Source organism: Dendroctonus ponderosae, unplaced genomic scaffold, assembly GCF_020466585.1.
Source record: "Dendroctonus ponderosae isolate FM_Combo_2020 unplaced genomic scaffold, Dpon_F_20191213v2 Dpon_F_20191213_1, whole genome shotgun sequence".
Classification (NCBI taxonomy): domain Eukaryota; kingdom Metazoa; phylum Arthropoda; class Insecta; order Coleoptera; family Curculionidae; genus Dendroctonus; species Dendroctonus ponderosae.
Genome location: NW_026017110.1, coordinates 24424030 through 24442983, shown reverse-complemented (window position 1 = coordinate 24442983; position 18954 = coordinate 24424030). Strand labels below are relative to the sequence as shown.

Sequence of the window (18954 nt, the reverse complement as noted above, 5' to 3'; positions counted from 1 at the left end):
AATTCTAGATGTTGTGTTTGGTGCTATTACTACGAAGGTGTGTGGGAAGTTGAATCGTTGATGTTGTGGTGGCAGTGTTGTTGTTGTTGTTTTTGTTGTTACGGCTGCTTTTGAGGTGGGTGACAATTGTTGTTGCTGATTCGTTGAAGCCATGGAGGTTTCAGCCCTGTCGGTTGCTGGTTTTTTGGACAAAGGCGTTGGTGTTGGCGGTGAGGAAGGGTTAGATTTTGATGTCCCACCTCTTTTCTTGGATTTCGGTCTCAGGAAGTAGCCTTCCTGGGAAGCGTGGTCCGATTCGGACTCCCGCGAACTCCCAGGATCCATGCTTATTAGCTATGAAGCCCTGTATATTGTCCGAAATGCGCTTTAAATTTTACTATCGACAAAACAAACTTTTTTCGATTGGAATGTCCGGATTCCTACCGAGCACGTCCTATTCGCAGTAAAGCTATCGCAAGACTCCTGAATAAGTTATTTATTAATGAATCTACATTTTGGCAATCAAACGGTCCAAAATTCGAAACTTTGGCACCGCTATTTAAAAATGCATTTCCCGATACGATTAAAGGGCCGTTTTATTATGTCCTGACGTTTCGCTCATCCGCCTGGCAGCATCTTCAAATGTGAGTTCGCCGCCAAAGCAAACATTTCTCTGAAGATGCTGCCGTGCGTACTAGCGAAACTTTAGGAATTAGCGGAATAAAGTGACATTAGCAATTGCATAATATACAGGGTGTATATTATCTATGTAAATCCGGGAATAAACGCTTTATGTTTATCGAAGCAAATAATGGTTAATATTCTTTTATGAGAATCTGATGTTTATACGTTCGATTGTTTTTGCTTTACGTTAGACGTTTTAAAAGCCTTCGAAGATTTCAGTATGTAAAACTTGAAACGTGTCATTGTTCAAATCAATCATTTAAGAAAAATCTTTGCTGGCAAAAATCAAATGATTTTCAATGAATTCGTTGATTTGTGACTGGCATTTTTCCAATTTCTCATCATTTACACCAGATATATTTTTATTTGCTTCAATCTCTACTATGAGCAGTAATTGTTGACGAGTTGTGATTTCCATACCGTAGACAACAAGCGGCTTCATTAGCTCTGTTACATAATCGTCCAACGGATTCAAATCCGGCGAACGTGGAGGCCAGCTCGTTTATGTGGAAAGTGAACACTTTTACATACAATGTGTTTGAAAAAATGTGTTCTTCACATATTGTTTGTTCACATACACCAAAAATGTTGCGTTTCAGGCGGTCAGTTGTTGCACTAAATCTATAATGCAGAGATAAGTGGCCTTTTTGGAAATTACCCTATAAAAGACACTTGCTGATCAGTCTGAGGCATCAACCGCAAGTAGAAAAACGAGCAAAGAGAGAATTACATTTGTCTTGTTCAGACGCCGCTGGGACTCTAAGGGGTGTTAGACAGATCTGGAAAAGTTCGTTCTTTCGGAAATGGAAAAAAGTGAGGACTTACCAAGGACAGAGGAAACCATGGGTCACCAAAGATACCTATTTAAAAAAATGGTTCTACACAGATTTCGTCCTTGCAGTTCGAAAAAAAATGCAGGAGCTCAATTTACATGCTAAGGCTCGGCTAATTTTAGACAATGCGCCACGACACCTAGAAGACTTTTCAGATGACAAAGAAATTGTGGCAATGTTTTTACCGCCTAATGTAACGAATTTAGTAAAACCCATGCATCAAAATATGATTCAAGGGAATAAGTTGCATTACAGAAAATGTCTCTTCTCTCTTTGTCCGTCTCAAAACGGATTGTCGCTTGCAAAAGTGGGGAACTGCAGAATTAAAAAAAAATAATCTAAAAAATATTATGATTAAACTGGCTAAGGCTTGGGAAAATTTGCTACCCGAACATATGAGGAAGATCTCCTGCCACTGTCTGCGTGGAAGCATAGCGAAACATTCGAAGGGATCGACAAAAAAGTACGGGAACTTACTGGATTGTTAAAATTCGCAGTAAAAATAAAATTAAAATATAAATAATTGTGAATTCGAAATAAATGACTGAAACCCAGGAGAATAGTTTAAATTAACAGTGGAAATACAGTCAGAAAACCTTACATGATGAATATAAATGAATTCTTGGTAATGCAGCATTATGGATCAGATGGAGGAATGCAACATAAAAAAATATATTTAAAAAACTGAAGGCAAACGTGGCAAAGGAGAAAAACCGAAAGAACCTAATGAGATGCAAGAATCTTCTCTGAAACCCAGGAAAAATAAATAAGTGTTAATCACATTAACGTATAAAAAATTCTTGAATCCGAACAATTTGAAAATCATGCAATAATTAATTCGGATTACAGAGATTATACTGTATTTTTGCCTAAACAAGTCAGTGTTGTTGTCAGTCCACATTAGTTGAGGACCATCCAGTATATCTTTTCTAGGCATTTCGATCCGTATAAGTGAACATTTTTTGTTTTTCCAAACCTTCAAGTGCAGTACGTGGAGGAAAAAAATGATCGTGGAAAGCCTGAAATGACGATGAACTAGAAATTTCGAATTTGGAAGGAAAAAATCATTCTTTTTTTAAAATCTTTCACGATGTTTTACGAGGAGTTATATATACCAGTCAAGGGAGACAATCTCCCTTGTTTCTGATAGATACTGTTTTCTGTAGATCGAATTGGCCAATACAGTAAAGTTCGCTTATAATGAACCCGATTATAGTGAACTTTCGGTTAAAACGAACTTTTTTCCTTTAATTGAAATGTCGTCCATGAAGACCAACGTATTTTTTTACTGGTTATAACAAACTTCCGGATATAACGATCACTTTTTAGGTTAGTTGTATATTCACTTTCCGTTTATAACGAACTTCCACGCTCAGCAACACGAATAGTGCGGAGTTGTTTATATTAGTGAGAGCGAGCCAGGCAGTGACTTGTGGTTTTTTGCCGCGTTATGTATGTAAATCGTTTTAGAATGGAAAAACCAAAACGCAAAGCTTTTTCACTAAATGAAAAGTACGAGATTATTAACAAAATAAAAAGTGGAGTAAAGCAGAGTGACATGTGTAAGGAATTAGCACTTGGAAAGTCTACTGTTGCAACAATATGGAAAAAGAGAGAAAACGTTTTATCAGCGTATGATAACGCAAATGTTAGATGTAGGAAGTTCAAATTATCTGCACATGAAAAAGTTGACAAGGGGCTTATTAAGTGGTTTACTCAAAAAAGACAAGAAAACGTTCCCATAAGTGGCAGTGTTTTGCAAGAAAATGCTAGTGAAATGGGGGGTAAAATCAAAAACAAAGAGTTTGTTTGTTCTAGAAGTTGGGTAGAGCGTTTCAAGAATAGGAATAATATCAGTAGCGGAAAAATTGTTGGAGAGTCTGCCGGAGAAAAATTCTTCTTATGAAAATGTTAGAGGCGATCGATAAAAATGAAACATTTTCTATAAATCTCTTAGATACAGTCAATTTCATTCATAGAGCTTGGCAAAAAGTTAGCCGAAAAACCATTGCAAATTGCTTTAAGCATGGTGGATTTGTAAGAAAAGAAAATGATTATGACCCATACGATGAAATTCCACTTAACGAATGGTTAGAAAAGTATAAAGACTCTGGCTACGAGTATGACACAGATGGAAATGTGCCCAATGTTGTCGAAGAACAAGTTAAAACCAAATTGAGTGATTTCAATTTCTTCGAATATGTGAGCATTGATAATAGCATTCTTACAAGAGAAATGTTGACGGATGAGCAAAAATAGACTCCGTAACCTCATCTACAGCTTTAAGCGATAATGAGAAAGATGACGATTTAGGTGAAACGTATTCTACTGTAGACACTAATGCTGTTCCAACCATTTCTGAAATGACAAAAAAAGTGTCAGAATCTCGGAATTTTCTACAATCACGCCAAGTTCCTAATCATATCTGGGGGTCGTTTTGTGATCTTGAAAACTACATAAATAACATCTATTTTTGCAGCAGAAATGTACAAACAAAAATTACAGACTTTATGAAGTAGATTTCAAATTGAATTTAGTTTATCTTTTTGTGTTCTTTTTAGTCATACCTACTAACTTCTACTACTCTATCTCATTTTTCAAGTTCGTTATATCCGGACTCAACTGTATTTCATTCGTAGCATCGCTTGTAAAGCCGCAGGCAAATCATTAATGAAAAAATCTGTTCTTGTTATAACAGCGGTAAAAAAATCTTCCTAAATCCGTGCCTAATCGCTTCTTACCACTGTTATGTGCGTATGCGCTGTTTAGCACATATCCGTTTATTTCACTAATTGATATGTGGTGAGCAATTGCATTAATTATGGCCGGCCGGACCCTCCCCACGTTCCGCCACTGGCTTCCTTGAATGCACGCCGCCCGCGCGCCCCCGCTCATTCCGCCGCCGCCCCGCACCGCTCCCATTCATTCATGATGGCTGCCCCATTCATAAAAACCGCCTCGGCTAGTCCGTCGGCGTCGGTGTTGCCGGATTTTCATTTCCGTTTGTCAGGGAATTTCGCCATTGGTTCTATTGATTTTTGCCGCCTCCGGGTTGTGAATGGAACATGGTTGATTTATTGGTTCTAATTGGGTCGGGAGCATGAGTGAATGCTCTAAAAATTGACAGTGATGATCAATTTATTGTTGCTAATTGGGCGCAATAGTTTCAGGAATGTGGCCAATTTTCGATGACGTATTTAAACCGTGGAGTTGAGCGCAGTTCCTGCTTGCGATTAAGTACATTTTTTCGTTTTTTCGGTGAATCATCATTAAATTCTAGATCAGCTTCAGGCAGACTGGGAAGTTTTATGAATGGGGGTTTGGAGTAGCAATCAGTTTCAGGAATTTGTTTTAACAAAGCTTCATAGCGTTGATTCACAGAATGTGCATCGGCACTAAATCGTGCTGATTAAGTGCCATTAGTCGGTTTTTCCACGCTTTTTTTGTTCAGTAGTTTGCATTATAAATCTCGGTTTCCGGTGGTAAAGTTCTTTCAAACTGCCCGAATATTTGCACTTTCTTTGTCAAATACTCACACATTGTTAGGAAAAGTACTTAGCATTGTAATATGCATATGCTGATTAAAAGGAAGCCTTTTACAACCATCAAAGTCCTTGGATTAAAATTGAGTGCGGTTTTCATTTTTTGTTGTTGTCGACAGTTCATATATTTTATTGGTTTAAATGGCATGTAATTCGCTAAGTCTGAAGATAATAATGAGCGGATATTCTTTTGTCTACAAATGCTAAAGCATTGTTCAAACAGTAAATCTTGTCGTATCATGGTTAATTTATAACGAAGCATTATCGTTAATATTTTGCATCCGGTTAACTTTTGCTTGTGAATTGCTAACAACCCCGGTAAATTACTCTTTTTTTTCATTAGGCACAAGCGAAAAAGTCGCTATAATTACTCTAAAACTAAGTAGCATTTAATTTTCTTGAAAGGACAGGATCAGAGAATATTTCGGAATTCACTGTCTTGGTAAATTCCAGTAAATTTTCTAGGCAGTGTTTTCTGAAGGATCAGGGTAGCGGAGGCGAATAAGTCATTGAATAGGGCGTTCTCGATTTCATGGAATTTAAATACCTTCTTGCAAATGGGCAACACTGTCTTACACGTTGCCCTCGCCAATGAACCGATCGTGCCCGAACGTTTGTCAGTACGCTTCGAAACGTCGAACCGGCAGTACGGGTTAAGTGGTACCATCTGAGGGTTTGACTTTTTCGCAAGTTTTAACGGAGTACTTAACCATTTCATCGGGGACTTCGTATTAGTACGAACCGAAAAGGGAGAAAACGCGCGCTCTTCAGTTTTTGGATTACTTTGAATGAAGTGAAGAGTGGCCGGATAGTACGGGCAGTGAAAAGTGATAATTTCACAGTGAAGTGCGTCCAATTTGGATTTATTAACGCATTAACGGTAATGAACGACGATTAATTTGGATTAACAGAAAGTCGAACATTGTCAAAGGCCTCGTGGAGGTTAAGGTGTCCGTCCCCCTAGAGTTTCTTCTACAGAGCGAGCGAAAAATCTGCCTTGCATGTATGTTGGAGCAGCAGGGAGTCAACAGATTGCGAATGACATTGAGGTGCGTGTGGGTGTGTTTTCCCATTCACATTTATTTTCAGATGACGTATTATAGTAGCAGGCCGGAGACGCGCTCAGTGGCGCGCGTATTTCGCCTTACCTTCATTCATGGAAATAACGGAGTAGTATTTTCAGTGAAGTAGTTTAACTTCGAGACGAACGTTATTCAAACCAATTAAATATGATTTTGCAAATTCATGCAGCCAGTTTGTTGTTGTTTCAAGCGTTTTTCTTGATGGCGACCCGAAGAAGGTTTCGTGTTTGCTGATTTGAACTCTTGATTTTTTTGAATAAACCTCGTTAGGGTTTGGAGATTTGGATCCACTGTTGGTGGTTCAATTTGAATCTCGAGTCTACTTTTAGACGGTCCGAATCTTCTGCACTGGGCATGGTAATTTAGAATCAAATGCAGCCGCTTTCTGCAAGTTAAAAAAATCGGTTTTGTTCATTCGTTAGGCTTTGGAGCGTATTTGCAAATCACCCTAAATTAGCGCCTTTTACATTATAATCCAGCGACTTTTTACAAAAATGGCCATTATGTGTGCCTAGATATCTGAAAATTTCGCCGCAGAATTATGAGGACTTTTTTACTAAAGAAGGAATTTTCTATGAAGTTAAAGATTTAGTGCAAATAGATTCAAAGGCCGCTAGATAGTAAAAAGATCCTTTGCTGAACAGACGTTTTACTGGCTCTCTAAAATATAGCTAAATGACTTGACTTATCTGACCCATTTTAATTAGTTTTTTTGATATTCGGTATTTTTATAGTAGTTTTGGTCGAATATTGCGGCTGCCCCATTTTGCTAAAAAACAAAAACCGCAGGTTTCTTATTCAAAAATATGTATCAAGTTATTTAAATATTTGAACAGAACATGAAATTCTGTTGTGCCCAGTTATTTTCGAAAAAAATCAGTAAATAGAAAAACGATACGAAAAAGTTGGATTGCAAATGGCAGCTTTATGTTGTTTTGAGAGCTTCGAGAACTTTTCTTTGATGCTCAGAAAATTGCTGAAAGAAACAGCGGAAAGTTTTGACTCCACTGCGCTCTTTGCTTTGAAAATGCCAAAGTTCTATATTAAAGCAAGGAGAAATTTGAAAGTTTTACCATCTTTGCCAGTCACTTGATCCGAGAGACGTTGAAAGTTTCATTAAAACCGTGAAGAATCTTGACTTTTTTCAGCTTAGCAGATATTAGCCTAAAAATTGCCGTTTTTACCCAACTGCGCTCCATCCTTTAAAAATTCCAAATTTCTAAACTGACGCAAACAGAGTTTTGAAATTTCCACCATCGTTGGCAGTTAGTTGATCCGAGGGAATTTGAAAGTTTCATAAAAATCGTCGCGAATCCGGGATTAACAGTCAAAATTTACGGTTTTTCCCAACTGCGCTCTATCCTTTAAAAATATAACACTTATAAACTGAAGCAAGTGTCAATTCAAAGTTTTCACCACCTTGTTAAGTCACATGACTCGAAAGATGCTGATGGTTTCATGAAAATCGTCAAAAATCCTGACTTGTTTCAACTTAGCAAATATGTATCAGTTTAAACATGGACGTTTTTACCCAATTGCGCTCAATTGCAGTCTCAAACTCGAGGTTTTAACCCAACTGGACTCTATTTTTTTTAAATGCCAAACTTCTAAACTGAAGGAAGTAGCAATTCGAAATTTTCACCATCTTTTTAGGCACTTGACGCGAAAAATGATGAAAGTTTCATGAAAATCTTCAAGAGTCCCGACTGGTTTCAACTTAGCAAATATCGGTCTCGAAATGGATGTTTTTACCCAATTGCGCTCGATCCATTAAAAATTTCAAATTACTAAACTGACGCAAGTAGAAATTTGAAATTTTCACCATTTTTGGAAGACACTTGACTCTAAAGATGCTGAAAGTTTCATAAAAATTCGTCATCAGTCTTGCTTTTTTTCGGCTTGGCAGATATCAGTCTTACACTTGATGGCTTCATCCAACTCTCTCACTCTCGAATCTTTCAAAAATTCCAAGCTTAGACAAATCAAGTAGCAATTTGCAATGTTCACAATAGTAAGAGGACCCTTGACTCTAAAAATGTTGAAAGTTCAATAAATGTCTAAAAGAATCCATATTTTTCCCAGCTGGGCAAATATCAAGCTCACAATGGATGTTTTTCCACAACTGCACTCTTGTCGGTTTTTTCAAATTACTCGTAAGTAAAGAATAATTTTTACAGAAAACGCTTAGCAGCTGTTAAAAGATACCAATAAACACTTGATTTACTTAATTTTGTGCCAACTAAACATTCCACTTGAACAAAAGCATGCTTGACGACAGGAAAGTGAGCGCTAATCGAGAGAAAACTACAACAATTATAACGTAGGAAAAACATTCTATGCTATGAATTGCAGTCGATCGCCAATAAAGCATTTCCTGCATAAATGCATATTCAGTCAAGCTTGACTTAATTCAATTACTTACTTGTTCACATAAGAATTGAAAATCAGGCAATCGCTACAAAATACCGACCAGGTTTAATTAGCAGATTTTAACTCTTTTATTCTTTATAAGCCTGTTTTTTGTTCGAGTTGATTTATTTTCAAAAACAACGCCTGCACACTAAAAAATTAGGCTAATTATTGTCTAGACTTTCCAGGTGCGTTTTGTCTAGTATCTTCAGACAGGCTCTAAATGCCAAAAAAATCTACATATTCTAATCTTCATTTGCAATTGAAAAACGAACACACTTGTCTACAATGGTCTTTAAAAGCGGGAAACTTCAGAACAGGATCCGTATTTCCGAAATAGGTATTAAAAATAAGCCTGTAACAACATTGATAAAATCCGTTAAAGCTTTTCCATCCTTCCAGTGACGGCTAAACTATTTCTAAGACGCCCTCGGCTATATCGAGAGCTTCTCATTTAAGAACCACTTGAAATATCGCTATTGGCAAACAGGATGCTGTATCCGGTACCCACATGAACCGAATGAATGAATGCTTAATAAAAATCGTTTTCAACAACCTTCTTTGCAAATATCTTGACGGATCTCCAGTTCACTGAACTGAAAATTGTTTATTTGGAATATGATTCAAATGTCGTTATTCCAGTACCGACCGGTAATTGAGTTGTTGGAGTAAAACGATGTTTTAATTAGAATTTGTTGAATATAAAATTCTTTAGAGAGCCATTGGGCCTGCAAAGGAACGAAACCAGATTTTGGTTTGGGCGTTTCTATTTTATCAATTAATTTTTATTGCATCTGCCACAACTTGTTTCCGTACATTCTTATGGCCTAGACGGAAAGACAGAATTCGTAAAAACTTACTAACAGTTTAGATAAACCATCAAAAATGTTTGTCTGTTGTTAAGTGTTTCCGGTATTCGTAGAAATGTGAAAAATCCTCATGACAAAGTGCGGTGTGTTTCTCTTATCGTACAATAATATGGTATTATGGTGTAACAGCGTTTCCTGTACATAAACATCGATTGTTCTGATGATTTAACGGTGATCGGCAGTTTTCCACAGTGGATGTGGATCAGTGTGGTTTATTGTTTTTTGGTCTAATCAGTGCATGCTCCAAAAACTCCCAACTAAATTATCGGTAAATTTACACTGGAATCTCATTAATTGCGCAATGAGAATAACTGTGGATTATTTAAGTCCCATTGAATGTTTTAAATGATTAAATCTACAACCAAGTGATTGAATCAAGTCGCTATTTTATATTGTTTTTTGTTTAAGACTAGAAAATACTTGATTTTTCATCCTAAAAAATAATAACTGTCTTGTTCCACCTTTGGCAATTGCCTTTGTTCGCATAAGAGCCTACTTCCTCGTTGTAGTAAAATGCTTTTCTTGTTGGTCGAGCCGTTCGATATGGATTTACAGTTACACTCTACTCGAAATATTCTTGTACATAACTTTTTTACGGACCTACGCCAAAAACGGTAGTTGAGGAATAACGACTGATCTGTTCCTTTAATAAGTATCATGAAAATGAAGCTAAAACAGGCCGTTAAGTGGATTAAGGAGTAGCGTAATATCGCTGTCGATAAATCAATGAGCTTTTAAGTAACGCGTTGAAAGTAAATCGTAAATTTCGGATAATGGTTTGGGGAATGTCTATAATTTCGTTATCGTAATGGTTTTACTGTGCTATTGCCAATAACTTATCCATTCTATCTTTAATAATTCCGAAGGGTAACTAAAGGAATTTTGGGTGTTCTAATCGGATTTTGCAGTAAGTAAGTAGTCGCAAATGGAAAATACCGTTTTCTGTGGTGAAACTGGAATTTACTCCTATTTTCAAGTAATCTTTAAGTGCGAATAAACACACATTAAATATTTTAATTTACCATTTCTTGAATGGGCCTGCGTTTAATAACATCTCAATTGAGTGCAATCAAAAGGCAATCCTGATTAATTACATTCAATCCATGTTTCGCAGCTCCAATACCGACTGATTTAACATACCAGCAGCAGTTTCAGTTTAAAAAAACTTGGGACGATATAACAAGCAGATGTTATTGCGGTTTGTTTTCTCAATTAAATTAGGTTTTTCTAGACATGAACGATGAAACGCTGTTTTTTGTGGGTCGAGAAAGGGGTCTCAATCATCGAGATGATATGGTATGGCCAGATATGCGGCCTTGGAAGCGGGCCCGAAATGTAATGTTTACTTACATAACGGGTTTTTTCGATGTTTGTGTATTGATCGGCACATTTTGTCAATAATATCGCATTCCTCACACATGGATAGTGGATCACTTTTTTTAATACGCGCTTGGGACGAGGTGTATGAATGTAATCTTATCAGGATACTCAAACAAACGCGAAGTGTACAATATGGGAAATTGTATAATTGTACATTAGATATATGGACGAAAAAAATATGCCATGTAGTATTCACTATCTGGCTCTTTTAAATGCATCTTTCGAGCCGTTATGATTTGCCAGTCAGCAAAATAAATATAATTTGAGACAAATATTTAATACATTACTGCAGACAGTAATATAAATAGCGCGTCTAAAAATAGATATTAAATGTATGCATGTAGGTAAGTCTTGTTTATATTAAATGTAATATTTCTTCATATCCTGAACTCTCCGCCATTTCCATGTGCCATTAGCAAATTGATAACCCTTTTTTGTGTTATTCGGTTTTATCTACGGCGCTCAAGGTCTGCGAACTAGATATTTGCTCTCATTTCATTTTTACTTATTCACAAATCATTTTATCAAATGTTGTATTTTTAAGAACAAATTTTTCTTCGATTAGTTAAGTAGTAGTTTTATTATCTCTTTCTTCTTCGGCCGGTTTTTCATCGGGTTTTCACTGGCTGTTATCAGTTTGTTTAAAAAATTTTTTGTATTTCTTCAGATTAATCGCGCCGAAGAGAAGTTTGAAGTTAATTGAGTTACATAAAGTAGGTACAAACATTACGAAATTTCTATCAATAAACAGTGGAAGTTCGCTTTAAGGGCCGAAATCAGTCAAGAATGATTCTTGCAATTGCAGCAAATACTGACATTAACTTCTTTTTTCAGTAAAAATAAAAACCTATTTTTACAAAATGTTCAAGATTCCAAGCACTGATTTACGATAAATCTGCATCGCTTTAACCGTTAGTTTTCCCATCCAAACAACTGCCACCTGCTTCAATTGAGCAACATTGATGAAATTTGAACAGTCCAGTGACTAAGTTAGTTGCAGCGCTAAGTGTTCTATTTACATATCGCAGTTCGAACCTCTGTATCATCTGATATTGAGGTTAACCTATTTTTACAGAGATCAAACGTTAAAAATAACCGAGATGTGCTATTTTGAATCGCCTTGTCCACTCGCCAATTCCTGCCTTAATTATTTCTGGCACCACAAAGGCAAATTGTTTAATCGGAATCATGCATGAAGAGACGACACTGGGACCATTATTTAAGAAGCGATTATCTCGAATTATTTTTATTGTTATTTGATTGCTGAGCTCGAAAGACCCTGCGAAAGGCGGTTTTGCGCCTTGTTTGGTGGAACATTCTGCATATAAAAAAAACAGAAAATATGCCTTTGAAGATAAAAGTGGACCTTGGCCCATAGACAGAAGATTATTTACAAGTAATTGTGTTCTAAAAGTAGGTGAACTTAAATTAGTTAAGACAACTGATCTGCAGCAGAAGCAGAAAAAAGCAATAAGCTCAAGTTCGACAAGTTCTTCCAAACGATTAGAGATTGACGCGTTATTTTACGAGACAAGAAGTTTAGATGGAAGAATGACCCATAAAACTCGGCCAAGGTGAGTTTTGAGGATTGAGATCGATCAATCGTTCATTCATAACAATGCGAGCAGAGATCGGTTGTGAATGGATTAGCGGAAAAATTCAAATCGATTATAGTTCGATTTAATTATGCAAATAAACTGGAGCTTTTGCGTCACTGGTAAGACGAGCAGCAATAGAAACATCCTGTGGCATGCAGGAACGGAAGCAATATGTCAAGATATTTTCCTGGCACGTTATTTTTATGGTTCATGAGTGCAGTTCGATGCCAAACCAGCTTTTAGCTTCAGTATTTTAAACAAACGGGAAATGAGATGTTTGTTGTGCTTGAACTGGTGAGCAGGGCAGGAAATCTGAAATGTTTCAACTGAACTTATTTGGAAAGTCAAGTTTTTTAATCAAACGCAAATGAATTTTCGAAAGCAGCAAATTTTCAGTTGTATGTTATCATCCCGACTAGGATAGTGTTTACAACTCGATTTACACCTCGCTGTTTACTCTAGATTTACGAAGATGTATGTTTGTTTTTATGGAAACAGGCAATTTTATCTTTCCATGCACGCACATCCTGTTGTTTATTAAAGTCGAGTTAAATACGGCATTGTTAATGGTCCGTTTCCTTTCTACTTATTTGGCGGTGTACATCCGAGTAAATATCATATTAACATTTTTATTTTTTTTAAGTCGGTCTTGCTAGGCGTTTCTGTTCGGAGAATGGCCGGTATATTTTTAGGTTTTCACTGTCCCACTTCCTGTTTAAAGCCTTTAAAGTGAGACGAAAGTCGCTGATCTTTAACATTTAAACTCGAATAGACCAACTGCTATTAACTATACCTATTGATTCAAGATGGATTCATTTCTCCCAACCAGATATTAGTGGTAGTGGTTTTTCTCAAGCGATCGCCACTCGAAGCCATCAGGCATTTTTTCAGGAGTTACCAGCAAATACTTTCTATTCGGTACCCGAGTGGAAGTTTTAATGAGAAACTCAAGAAAAAGCTTTTTCAGTTTAAAGGTCAGGAGTCATGAATTAATGGTTCTAGAGCTTGTGTCTTCATCAATCATGTGAGATTTTATTTAAAGACACTTTAAAGTGTTTCGCAAACTCGAGTGGTTTACATCTTCATGGGTAGTTTGTTCGGCACAGTTCCATGATATAGTTTTTCTTTTTGAGTGCAAGTCCAAGTGACCATCCGAGGCACAGAGCAAGGAATTAATGTTCTTATATTCTTTAATAATTTGATTCGCTTTAATACATCGATTTTTGTTCCCATTTAGTGAATTATTGTGGCCCCTTATAGTTCTTTTGAAGCATGTAATTGTGCGTTTAGTTGTTAAAATTTGTGCTTCCAATTCACATAAAAATTAAGCAACTAATTGATAACGAAAAATCAGGCACTCAAACTATGCGGAACGTATTATACAACCGTATACAGGAAGTATCGTCACACCTTCATGAATCGCCTGAATGTACGATTGCCTTGAAAAGTATTGAAAGGTTAGTGTTTTTTTTGCGAAACGAGATTTGGAGTTGAGGATGCAACTAATTAATGCCGATATAAATTTTTTTCATGAAAGTCTAATAGCAGACCCTCGGTTTTTTTTATGCTATTCGTGTATAGAAGTTAACGAAGCTGGCAAGGAATTTTATAGAAAGTCGTAATCAGGCGCAAACATGGTTGCCTTAACCGGCGTTTTTCATTTTTACTATCGAAAGTTTCCATTAAAATCCCAGTATTTTTTTGTGCTGCAACAATGCATCATTCTTGAAAAGAACTGCCAATGAAGCCTAATAAAAATCCCTCCTTCTGGACACCACAAACTTTGAAGTTTTATTGGCTCAAACTTAATAGCCTCAAGTTCCTCCTCCTCTTTCTCAAAAAATCCAAGTGTTCCAAAGTTATTTTATTCCAATTCTCCATCTAAACTAGCGGCCTTAGATGTGACCTCAACATGTACTGATTGCATCTAATTATCACAAACGGATGCTAAAAATGGCCATCGTGCAAGCAGCCTTCGTCTACCATCAGGTTCATACCCAACTCGATGCACAGTAGGAAATGATTTCAGTTGTATAGGGGCATGTTGCTGTTTACAAAACCGTTTATCGTCTGTTCTTCACTATTTACCTTTTCATGTGTACCGCATCTCGGGTTCCATATGTTTTGTCTGTCTACAATATCCTGAAAAGAACGAACCGAAGTTATCGGTAAATAAATCCCGATGTTCTAAACGTACTTTTCGCAGCACCTTTGTATCATTTATTCATAACAAATGGTTATAATGAAGAGAATATTAAGATCGGAATAACCTTGCAAATTAGAGAATCGGCTTAGGCGTATTTTTTGCCAGGAATGTTTCGGTTGGTGTGACCTTAACCGATTTGATTCAATATGAGCAGCATGTGAATGTTTCGAATTGTTTTTACAATTCATTTTGCTTTCGGGGTCTTATCGGTTAGTGACCCATAGTTACTAAGAAGTTCAAATTGGTTTGAAGATTATTGCTTGATTTGATAAATTTATATGCATCTAAATGTGAAAATGCTTTTAGAGCTGCAGTATTCATCCTGCATTTTTCACTAATTTTAGGTAAGCAAGATTTAGCATGCTTATCATGTAGAATGTTTCGAATATCGGCGACGGAAAAATCTCATTGTTAAACAGAGCTCGGAGCTACCGATAAATGTTCAAATTCTTCTCGGGAATTCTTTGATAGAACCAATCATTCGAAGTATGCTCATTTTAAGGATGAATTCAAGCTGTGAATGCGACCATGATACCAATTTGTGTGGGTACAGACTATAAAAGGGGAAAGATATGAACAACAAGGGTTCGTATTTTCTAGAAAAGCACTTCGATAAGATCGGAAACCAGTAATTATGGAATTTGTGGAATTCGAAATGGTTGACCCTTCCTGAAAACCAATTAAAAATGGTATAAACCTAGTAGTAAGTAAGTTTTAAATGTGTTTTTTAGGATCCCATTAGGTATCAGGCTTTTTCATGTTAAATTGTAATTTTCTAGAGACTAAGAAAAGAAAGTATTTTGAGTCATAAATAGCAATGAAAAAATACCTGCCTGAAGGCGATTTTTTATATCTTGATAATCGTCACTGAAACAAAACGTTGATTAATTAATAGGCTTGTGATATCCACTAATGGTGTGCCTAAATTTATTGAATTAAAACTATAATCGTTAAATTATTCATATTAAGAATCCGAATCTTATACAACTAATCTACTCTCCTTTGCGCTGGTAGTTTAATTATCAAGATTCCAATAAAATTATAATTGGTTGTTATGTCAGTACTACGTGAACATATTTATTTTATCAGTTATATAAGATAAGGCGCGTAATTATGTCAGACTTTTAAGATGCATTGCGTTTAATTAATTAACTTGACGAATTAATCGTTGACTTAAAACATATTAATCGATTTTATCTGCTAAGAGCAAATTGCTCTGTTATTAGGCAATTGATTGATTTGGGTAATCGAGTAAAAGAAAGGCGATTTTTGGCAATTTTTTCGTCTCAGTTCCAACGCTTTTATCATCTCTCAACACAGCGATGATTAGCGAATAATTTTCTAAATCAACGCGAAATGCTGTTGGCGGCAGCATTAAAACATTTTAATTAGTTTAGTACTATTGTTTTTCTAAGTTGTTTTAAATCAATTAAGTTACTTTGGGGGATCAGATTTGCTTAGGAATGTGTGATAATTTTCAAGGCAAATTTAGATATTTTGGTCGTAAATCCCGTCTATTTGTTCATAGGTACCATGTTGATCAGAAAACGATTAAGTTTAAAATGTCGATAAAAAATCATCTAGAGTTTATGAAACTTCCATTGCTATTTGCTGTGAATGAGCTGACATTGCAGCGAACTGTGAAAATGCTATAGACTTTTTAATTGATCTGGCACGGAAAATTTGCACTTTTTTGCGGCACGTAAGATAATTCTAATTCTGATAAACATAGGAAGAGAAACTGGGTACCGATTGGTAGCAACTAGAAAACATGATCAGGAAAATTTTGAATTGATCTTCCATGTGAATGAACTGGTGATTGGTTGAATAATCTTGAAAAAACTCGATTCAACCACTCACATTTCATGAGATATGAGCATTTCGAAATGAAAGTAATCTCGAAGCAACCAAGCAAATCACGTAAACGTAAAACATCGGCACAAAAACGGTACTTTTCAGCAGCAATTGCCATCGTTAGAAATGGGAGTGAATACCTTTAAACTAGATGAAAGCAACAAATTGGTAAAACGATCTGAGTTGAAGTCGAGACGGGAAGTGAAACGGGACCGAATCTCGAGGATTGGTCATGACGGGCATTTTACCGCTGCGGGCCAGATGCAGCTATATTTACAAAATTCTTCACATTCTTCATCTGACTGCTTGCATACCCAGAAGATGATGCGATAACCCACAAAAGAATTCGCTTATTATTCCGGTAGCTGATTTTTCAATGGAATTTGATAATTTTTAAAGAACCAATCAGATTCCAGTTAAGTAGCAGCAAAAATAATAGATTCCCCACTACATACTTCTGTGTACAGTAGCAAGACGTTCCGGTCCGATCAATCGTGATGAAGTTCGATCCATCAGTTCCTCCACTTTGAACGGTTTAATTTGCTTAGAGTGAAGGTGTAACGCTGAAAATCAGCATAAAGTTCGTTACTGGAAATAATTCAGTAATTTGGTTGGGAGTCTCGCATAGGTAATGTAATTCATCGCCCTCGGTAACTGTAAATTCGACGAGTCGACGTTTGAACACGCGGACTAGGTCGAAACGCGACCCACGCTAAGAACACGTAGGTGTGACAAGGCCTTTAGAAAAAGACACGCCTGTATAGCCTATATTGCTCGGTTTTGTGTTTTTAAGCCCACGATTCTCCGCACAATAGAGAACTATGCTCATGTCGGGCCATTGTTCTGTGATATCCTAGAAACGGTCGCATTGCTCTTTCTCATCAAAAGCGCTTCCGCTACTGTATTTCGTAGTTGACGGTGATGGCTGTGAATGCAAACATTCTGGGAAATTTTCTGGGTCTAAACCCTTTTGTCCATTTAAAAGTGGCCAATTCCCATAGGCAGAGCTGCGAAGTCCCAAAGCTCGCCATTCGGTTCGATCTCATTCGCTCCGTTCTGTAAAGTGGGTCTACACGCTCAAGCCATCTGCACAAGCCAGGTTTGAGCAAATGAACTGAACGAAAATTTTGCATTTGGCAATTTGGCACGCTCATTTCTCTTTACACAGATCTGAAATTTGTCGAAAAACTAATTGGTCGAAGAACTGGTGGGATCGTTTTGTACATTTTGTGTTGTCGTACTACAGCATTAGTACAATTTTGGCATCAGATGGGGACTGGCGCCGGCACTGAGACATTGTTTTTATTTGTTAGCGCAGACGAGATTCTCTTGTTCTTTGGTGGTACAACCGGTGCCACCGACTCCTGCTGTACTGCTGTCTGCATCCCTTTTCTTAATTCAAATTTATGGCTTTTTGGCAGCATATATATTTGAAAAAAGTGCGAACATATGTAGGCAAATTCAAGCTTTTTTTTTTTTCATTGGTGGTCTGTCTGAACAAAATTAGCCATTAATCCGAACAGTTATTTAAATCAATAAAAAGTTTGAAAATGTGTGGAATAGAACAGTAATATTAGGAAATAAATACATCAAAGTGATATATTTCAAAGTATAATAACTGGAATCCCGCACCTAACATGTGATTTAACACCGATAAACCTGGCTTGAACATCGTTTAGACGTCAAGATGGATTTTACTCAAGCCAAATCTTTCAGGTTGCACAAACTCTAAGCCTGCGTTTACCCGCACTGATTTGCTTGCGCGATCGGGTTTGTGCAAACCAGTTTCTGCAAATGGCTTGAGAGTGTAAACGGCTCTTTACGGGCGCGTCTGCAATGTTCGCTATGGATCAGTGGAAAGCGGATCTTGAAATTTTTCAGTATCGCGTATGAACTGAAATCGATTCGGTAGCATAAAGTTTTTGGTTAATTTGTCTCCATGGTGCGATTTTGACAGTTTTTGGCCCTTCGAGTCGGTTTATTGATACAATGCGGATAAGATTCATGACAATATGGGGAGCGGAAGGAAGATATACAGGGTGGTTCAACCTAAGCCTGGGTAACTCAGTTCCGTTACTGGGAAAATGTTGATGACTTTTTTACTTGTTTTTAGATTTATTTTAAGGGCCATTTGTTATTAAAATTTCTTAAAAATTTCCGAAGTTTTCAGTTGTAACCAAGTTACTCTTTCTTCTAAATGCTCAACTTTCTAGTTTCATTTAAAAATGCTGACAGTCTTAAGGTATTTTCCGCGAAAAATTATGAAATTAATTTCGAATTCGTCGTCGCTTTGTAAAAAGTTTTGAAATCCCTTTCCAGCTTCGAATTTGGAACAAAAATCTAATATTTTTTTATAAAAAAATGAACAGATTTAGCGATAGTTTATAACAGATTATTTGGAAATCTCGTCACCTCTAGACTCCAAAGACTGTGAAGTTTGCTAAAAAAAATATGGTTTTTTAGTTTTGACTGATTTTTTTTTTGCTTTACTTTCTACTCAAAAACGCTTTATTTTGTA

The 18954-nt window shown here is 36.6% G+C and overlaps 1 protein-coding gene across 3 annotated transcripts in view; it reads left to right on the top strand.

Annotated features, from left to right (window-relative positions):
• Window positions 1–18954, top strand: part of LOC109535332 (protein sprouty homolog 2) — a 59743-nt gene that overhangs the window by 32438 nt on the left and 8351 nt on the right. Inside the window, exon 1 of one of the 3 annotated variants that reach the window (XM_048666795.1) lies at window positions 5641–5918. The exons of 1 other annotated variant lie outside the window; for it this stretch is intronic. The gene's annotated coding sequence lies outside the window, so the exon portion shown is untranslated. Of the gene's footprint in view, window positions 1–5640; window positions 6088–18954 lie in introns of those variants that run through there. One more of the 3 variants, XM_048666122.1, reaches the window with a different exon arrangement.